Source organism: Triticum urartu, chromosome 5 (genome assembly GCF_003073215.2).
Source record: "Triticum urartu cultivar G1812 chromosome 5, Tu2.1, whole genome shotgun sequence".
In the NCBI taxonomy this organism is placed as follows: domain Eukaryota; kingdom Viridiplantae; phylum Streptophyta; class Magnoliopsida; order Poales; family Poaceae; genus Triticum; species Triticum urartu.
The window spans coordinates 574440528-574449758 of NC_053026.1; positions in this window are offsets into that span (position 1 = coordinate 574440528).

Sequence of the window (9231 nt, forward strand, 5' to 3'; positions counted from 1 at the left end):
CGGCCTAGGTGTCGGTGTCAAAACCGACGGATCTTGGGTAGGGGGTCCTGAACTGTGCGTCTAGGCCGGATGGTAACAGGAGACTGGGGACACTTTGTTTACCCAGGTTCAGGCCCTCTCGATGGAGGTAAAACCCTACTCCTGCTTGATTAATATTGATGATATGGGTAGTACAAGAGTAGATCTACCACGAGATCAAGGAGGCTAAACCCTAGAAGCTAGCCTATGGTATGATTGTGTATGGAGTTGATTCTGTCCTACGGACTACAACCCTCCGGTTTATATAGACACCGGATAGGGTTAGGGTTACATAGAGTCGGTTACAATGGTAGGAGATCTTGAATATCCACATCGCCAAGCTTGCCTTCCACGCCAAGGAAAGTCCCATCTGGACACGGGACAAAGTCTTTAATCTTGTATCTTCATAATCCAGGAGTCCGGCTGAAGGTATAGTCCGGCTACCCGAACACCCCCGAATCCAGGACTCCCTCACTAGGGTTGAGGCACTAGTGGAGGCGGCTGGGCCTAGCAGGCCATGAAGCAGGATGGGCCGGCCTGGCTGAAGGGCTTGCGGTGGCCTAGGCCTTGGGTCAAATTTGTCCGGCTGGACACAAGTGGCGGCTGGGCTTCTCTCTTCCTCCTTTCTCTTTTCATTCACAGAGAACTAGAAGAAAGGAAAGAAGACAAGAGAAGGTTGGAAGAAGAATTAGGGCATGTGGTTAATTTTCTTGGACTCACAAAAATATGCTCGTTCAAAGAAAATAGAAATGGCCAAGATTGAAAAATATAAATTCAAACTCATTTGAATTTAATTCGAATGATTTGAATAGGAAGTGGGTGATAGGAGGTCCAAAAATGATTTTTGGTGGAGCTCCGAAAAAGCGATGAAAGAAATAATGGGCAAAGTTTGGGGACCAAACTTGAAGCGAGAAAAGGCATGTGATTATTTGCAAGTGTGTTCATGGGTGATTCCAAAAATGTAATATTTAATATAGCTCCCTAATATCGGGAGGGTATGTTATAAAGAGAATCATCATGTGAATTCCCTCGATTTAAATGGATCAAAGATCCATGCCATTTATTTAGTTGAGTTAAGAAAAGAAATGACATGATGGCATGATGGCATAATGACATGATGCAATGCACATGATGCAATGATGAATCAAAGAACCAAAAAAATCACACGACGAAACCCGGAAACCCTGGAAGGCATCTAAAGCTCCGGTCTTGGGGCGTCACAACACTCCACCACTACAAGAGGATCTCGTCCCGAGATCTAGGATGGCACCGGAGAGAAGCGGAAGAGGAAGAGAAGAGGTAAACTAAGTTGCTTCTTCGACAAACGAGTGAAACCAAAGAACCTTGCGAGGTTGAACAAATTGGAATAAAGAAAGCAACGAATAAGAACAAAGTTGAAAACACTCCGTTAGAAAAGAGGAACAAGGAACATTACTAGAATCTTGTAGGTTGAAAGACATAAGAAAAAGGGTTGCAATGGACAAGAAGTGCAAGCAAGCACTCTGGTTGAGAAGGGATGGAAAAAAACTTGATAAGATGAGAGGACTTGAATAGAGGGCACGGCACTCCGGTTAAATGGATAAGCACGAGAAGAACATGATCCTCGCAATTCGAGATGATGATTGAAAAGAGAAACATCACAATGCCTCCGGAAGCAAGAATAGAAGAAAGATCATTGGAATGAAAGAATGGAGTTGAAAATGACAACTTCTGCCACAAATGAGCTTGAAAAGGCATCCTTAGGAGAAGGGTCGAACGGAGTTGTTAGAAAACCAACAATGAAAAGAGTAAGCTTGTTGTGGGCTTATGGAAAACACGTCGATATCTTGAGGTGAAATTCTGCCACTAACGGAAAAATAGATTAGATTGATATCAACAAGGAGACGACAAGCTCCTTCATCGAGATGAGAAGCGGAAATTGGATCATAGATAGGCACCACCTCAAAACATAAGATAGAACGAATTGGACTCTAGATTGCAAGATGAAGAATACTTGAGCTCCTTAGAAAAGAATCTTGATGAACACTTCGAGAAGGATTTAAGTCCTTGATGAACCTCCATGAGGAACTCCGGTAATAAAAGAATGATCAAACGAAAGGAAAGAGAAGTTGAAAACACAAGGTGAAGACTTGCAATGATTAGATGGATCTTCATGACGAGAAAATTGAGAGAGCATGGAACTCCGGGAAAAGAAAGATGAATCAAGTGAAACCGAGAATTTGATGAGCCTCCAGAATAAGGAGTTGAATATACTCGATGAAACAAGAATAAGAATTATGTTATGCTCATCCTTCATCAATTTAGATTGATGACAAGGAACGGATTTGGCATACTACTTATTCTCGTAGAAAGGAATAAGATAGATATAGCGCAAACTTGAGAAGGTCTTCGACGAGCCACCGGTAGGATTGAAACAACGAATAAATTGATATGATAATGAAGGAAGAGAAGTCTTGAACGAACCACCCTACGAATTGAAAATGAATGAAGTAAAGGGATGAATCACTGGTAAGAATAAGAGAACAAATAAAGATACTTGAGGGAATTTAGATACAAGTGAAATGAAGAGATCACGAGCTGATTAGAGGATATTTTAATGATGCACCGGTAAGATTTGGAGAACGAGAGCTGAAAGCTGAGAATGAATAAACCCGAAATGATGGTCTTCGGAGAATCAAACTGAAAAGACTCTTGAAATGCTCCAGATGGATGAAAAGAATTCTCACAATCGCAAACAATTATGAGAGGATATCATGAAGCTAGAACCACGAATCCTTGAGAGAACGGGAAAGATTTGGAGGAAAAACTCTTCTTGGGTCTTCAAATGTTGAGAATGATGACGAGAACCACCACTGAGAATTTTTGAGGCACTCTGGAATGAAAATTGGAAAGGTTGAGCCAACGATGAAAAGAATTTGAAAGATCATGGAGAAAGGCATTTGACTGATGATAATTCATTCTTACGTCAAACTTGGAAAATAACTTGAGAGTAACTCCGGGAAGATTAGAAGAGTTAGGTAAGATCCTGGGAAAAGACCTGTGGGTTAGGGCCCACTCAAAAGATACACCGTTGAAATGATTTAAAAGAGAGATTGCACCGGTTGAATTAAATGGCTTGAATGAGATAACAACCTCGAAATGGGTTGAACGGATCTTGAATGAAAAGACGAGCCTTCTGAGATATCTTCAGCACTCCAGACAAAATGAATAGCGAGGAGTGGACGATTAAGAGGTGCACCGGCATGAGAAAACAATTGAAACAAGGAAAAGTATGATCGACAAAGATTGAATTAAATCCACCGGAGAAGAAAGAGAACGAATAATGATGAACTTGAGGCTCCGTTAGTATCTTCCTGAGAATCACCGGATAAGAACATTGATGGAAAAGAATGGAGAGACTTCACATCCATAAGATGGATACTCGAATAAGAAATCTGAGTCCTTGAAGAAAAAGGGGGGGAGGGGGGGAAAACAAAGGCAACTTGGGCAGATGGAATGAACACCATTGAGAAGAACTAATAATTGATCTTTCAATGTTGAATGGATCGGCTTAACTTGAAGAGAAGCACGCCGATTGAGAAGAAATTGAGATGAAAAATTCGATGATCAAGAAGGATTAGTATTCACATCGGAGTACGAGAACACCGTTTAGGAAAGGTATGGAATCAACACTTGACTTCGAAGCAACTCGAATATTACAACTAAAAACAAAAACAAAGGATTGGCTTGCAGAATAAGCCAGAACAAACATATGATAGAGATTTCGTCCGAAGTTTTTGTGGTGGGGCCTACACGGGGTCGATCATACATCACCATCATGTACAAGGCAGTGCACATGACATACGAAGCGTCCCCGAGTCAGCATAGCCAAGGACTCTTTAAGACACAACGAGACCACTGTAAAACCAACCGTGGATAGGCGGACCATTAGACATCGAACCCCAATTTCATATCATACATCTGTCGGAAAGATATCCTAGGAGCTACTTGAATTCCCACTTATAAACTCCCGAAACTTTCTGGTTATTCAATCAGGTGTTAGGGATACAGGGGAAGCATAACATCTCACCCAAAACTAGCAAATCATACATCTAGCTGTATCCATCCGTCAACACATAACCAAGAAACCTTCGAAAATCATTTACCTCAACCTTCGAAAAGCACCCGTTATACGAGTTATGGAAATACTCCCGAACTCCCGCCCCAGTACTGGGTGGCGTCGAGGTTATCTCACCAACAACTGCATAAAAGAGATTTTCAATGTCGGCGAAACTCAGGTATTCCAGAACTCACTACAAAAAATACACTTCCGTGATGATACGTGTTTGTCACAGTAGGGCACTTTTTTTGTCATGCATGTACATCTATGACAAATTTATGACAGAATCAAGATAGTCATAATTGTGCTGTTGTAGAAGTGTTCCATGACATTACCAAACTTATCATCACGGAAGTGTCCACTTCCATGACAATAAATCGCGCGTCACAGAAGTGCTTTCGTCAAGGGTGACCGACACATGGAATCCACCGTAACGGAATGCCGTTAAGCTATCGGGTCAGGTTTTGGATCCGATAACCCGTTAACAGCCCCGACCAATGGGGATTTTCCACATGTAAAATCATCATTGGCTGGAGGAAACACGTGTCGGCTCATCGTTGGGATAGATGCCAACCACTCATTGGATGGAAGGCGCCTATGATACGTCGACACGTGGCACGGCCCAACAGAGGCCCATTCCTGTGAAAAGGCCGGCCCATTTGACTTGGTCAAAAGGTGGTGGGCTGGCCCATGGAAAGACTGTTAACGGCATGTTCACATATAGCCCATTTACAGCCCGCTAACCCAAGGCCCGTTACGCCCTATCCGAATTAGGCCCAGTAGCATCATCTGGGCCATCCAATATGATTCCAGCCCATTTTCACTTCTGCCCCATGTATGGCCCATGGCGTCTTTCGGCCCATATGAGGCCCTATGTAAGTCTTGGCCTATTAACGGCCCGTGGTGAAACTGGCCCGTAATGAACAGTGTATCACTTTACACCCATTAACGGCCCGTGGTGAAACTGGCCCGTAATGAACAGTGTATCACTTTATACCCATTAACGGCCCGTTATTCCGTTGGGCCGTTTCCAGCCCATGTTATCTTTCGGCCATCTCAGAGCCCATTTATTCTTGGGTTCATTTCCAGCATTCGTTTACTTATGGCCCGTTACTGTCATTTTCTGCTTGTGGGCCAAATTCAGCTCGTGGTTACAGTCGGCCCGTTTGTGGTCCATTAATACGTTGGGCCATTTTCAAAGCGTCATCAAATACGGCCTATTAACGATGGCCCGTTACGGTCGGCCCATGAACGGACGATTCCAACTCTAGCCCATTTATGGCCATAATGCGGCCTATTATTGGCCCATGTTTGGCCAATCGATCATACGGCCTGTATAAGGCCCATTGATGATATGGCCCGTAGAAGGCCCATTGTTTCTACGGCCCGTAAAAGGCCTACTATTTCTACGGCCCGTAGAAGGCCCACTGTTTCTACGGCCCGTAGGAGGCCTAGTGTCACTACAGTAAATATTAGCCCATGGTTATTGTGGCCTAGTTTTAAAAAATAGGTTATTGCAGCCACTAGTTAACCGCGGAAAAAGAACTGCAATGAATACAAGCAAACAAATAAACAAGACAACAGGAAATAAATAAGAAAGCAACTAACGCTAGGCTATCACGACTATTACACATATTACATCCACTTGGCATCAAAGTTCGCCACCAGTGCAAATATAGGGAACAAAGCAGCATATCATATACATTGGCCGTCAAAACTGGCCACCAGTGCAAATAAACACGGCAGCAAAACAAGAGCATAACTGAAACAACTTCAGAAGAGCTCAAGAAACGATATCCTGGGTATCCACCATGCTGGCAATAAGCTTAACAAGCTTATTAGCTTTGTCCTGTTTGGCGCTAAAATCCACCAACGCTTGCTGTTGCACCAGAAAGTATGCATCTGAATGCTCCAGGGACTTCCACAGTCCTTCCGCTTCTTGTCGCAGCACGGCTCATCGATGTCTTTCGGCTTGTAGTTGAGACTCAAGAAACCAAACTGATTCAGACAGTGAGTTTGAATAGCTTGTGCAAGCGGTAGTGGCTAGTAACTCCAACACTAAACCAAGACAGGATGTGTCACTATCCTGAACCTTATCTGCATGACTTCCTTTACCGTTGCTTAATAAGGCACTCTTCCCCAATATTATGTCAGCATTCTAAAAGAAGAAACAAGCAGACACATAACAAGTTTAGCATGTACTAGTATAAGAAACTCATTTCGGTGAACCAGTTCATCAGTAAGGTGGACAGGATTAAACTACCAAGTCTTCTATTGCCAAGTACTAGTACATAATAAAAGCATCAAACAAACATATATCTATGTCCTATGGTAGCAATGGAATCTTAAATTAGAATAGTTGTTCTTCAGGTTTAGGCTCTTGTTCTACATGAACAAAGTGCAGTAAGACGCAAGAATATAATACTTAAAAATAGAAAATGAGCTCATAGACCTTACCACATTCTTGGTTCGGGACTAGTACAGAACAAGGCGTTCCCAGTCATCGTCCAGTAAATGTGTCTAAGGAGAACGTAAGGGAATTTGATGAGTTTCTTTACCAGTGAAGTACGTTTTCTTCAAGTAATTCCGATACTGCCACCAAGCATTCTTGAAGATAGCAGAGGTATTAGCATAGGTTACCTCATCCTGAGTTTCCAGATCGGTCCTTCTCTATAGAGAAAAATGGGAAAATTTGCTGTATTATAACCATCATGGAGGTAGGATGTATGGGACGAAGCAAAGTAATTGACATGAATACCATTACTTACACATAACTCCTGGACAAACACCTGCAACTGGCATTTTCCTTCATCTTCAGTATAATATTTCCAAGATGGGAAGATACGCACATACGATTTAACAACATCAAATGCGATAGATGCTAAACTACGACTAGCTGGTTGTGCTTCCTCCACAGGAATAGGCGTACTAACTGGTGGAGTTGGGGTTCGCCGTGATAGTACTGGCCCTTTGGGCACTGGAGCTGCCTTACTAACTGCTCTTGTTTGGGAGCTCTATGGTGGAGATGGTGATGTGTCAACAGGAACTGGGTTACTATCGGCTGGGGTTGGGGTTAGATTGGGTGAAGCTGGTTCTCTGTCCATCGTAGTAGGGGTACAATCTGCGAGAGTTTGGGTTATGTGTGGTAGGGCTGGTTCTTGTGCATGTACAACCTGGGTGCTATCTCCACCAAGAGGTAGCACTATTTTATTTGAAGACTGTGTTTTTAGTCCGCTAGATACTGGCATCACCTGCTCCAATTGAAATGGCTGATAAACAGGAAACATAGTTGAATGTACAGACATTGTATGAGAGACAGATGCAATAGATAGTGTGAAAAAAGAGGGCATGGAATAGTTGACATGTATATTGTTTAACTAAAACGGATAGCATGACATAATTTCACATATATGATGTCTATCTAAACTGGATAGCATAGCATAACATAATTCAAAGATATGATGAATAACTAAACAGGATCGCATGACATAATTCATCTACATGTTATCTAAGTAATCAGGATCACATCATTTAATTCACATATGTGATTTATATGCTAAACAGAGGGCATTCGATATGATGTCTGAACTAAGAACATGGTGTTGAATATTGTGTATATGATGTCTAAACTAGCAAGACACCGTATGCATGATATGAGCAGTATAACCGTGCCAAGTTAGAGCATACACCTTAGTGGGGGAATAGGACTGGTCATCTATCTCTGAATCCATCTCTAAGGAGCTATTGGGACCCAACAAGAGATCTGCTTCGACAGGTAGCACTGTCTGCTCTGAAGGCCTTGTTTTCACTCCAGATTTTTCCATCTCCCACCCAAATGGCTGATTCACAGGAAGAGTAGTTTAATGTACAAACATTGTCGACAAATGGAAATGTAATGACGAAAAGGATGGGCAAGATATCATTCAAATATATGATGCCTGGTTAAACAGTATGGCATTGCACATGTCACATATATTATCGCTGGCTAAAAGACATGAGACTGCATAATTCCCATATATGATATAGAAACTAAACATGTGGCATTACAGAACATGTCTAAACTATGCAGATGACATATATGATGTCAAAAGTAGGCACTGTAAGGCAACATATGCATGATATGACTAACATCATCATGCCAAGGTAGAGCAAACACCTTGGGGGTAAATAGGAGTGCTCAACAGCGTCCAAATCCGCCTCGGAACAGATATCTTCCTCTGGATTACAATCTGGAGAGGGGTGGGGAGGGTTTGCCATTGAACCCACCATGGAGCGATGTCTGCATGACATTGTATTGCCGCGCAAAACTCTTCTCTTTTTCTCTACATGTTCAGCATGACTGTGTACAATCTGACATGCATACGAAAAAAATATGGTGAGATTATGTAAGGAGAGCATGTAGAAATTTAGAGTGATGGTAACAACCAGTGGATCGATGTTTTTCCGTTGAACCAAAATAGCCCTAATGGATCGACGTGAATGTATAGTAATAAGTGATGCAACAAGTGTACAACCTCTTTGCCGTAGCCGTGTCGACCTCAGCATCATTGGGTTGGTCGCTGAAGCAGTTGAGGCAGAGGTGGTTGTCGAAGGTGTGGAGGAAGATCTGAGGGCAATGTAGACGGCGTCTAGGGCACTGCTCTGTTGTGATGGATCGTTCTGCCGTTGGAGCAGCTCCGGTGAGCCGTAAGACGTCAAGGCTGAAGTAGCACAAGACAGACATCGTCAATCTCAAGTGGGATTCTAATAGCATCTCCAATAGATGATGTAAAATGGATGTAAAATTAACATTACCAAAAACCACCTGACTACAACAGATGAGGTAAAAACTGTTGACTCTGAACTTAACTGTCGAAACTGAAATTTACTGTGGAATCTGAATGCTACTATCGAAACTGAACACAATGGTAGCATAGAGGCACTTAACATGTAGTTTAGGGAGGGCCTGCAGTTCATCTTTAACTTGCACCCCCCTGAGCCGCCAGCCACCACCGGCCGAACCACCGGCCCCAGCGCTGCCTCGCCGCCACGAAACAACTTGCCACTGCCGCCCTGGCTAGCCCTCTAGGCCCCCCGCCCCCACCCTGAACCCTAAGATAGATAGTGTGGTACCT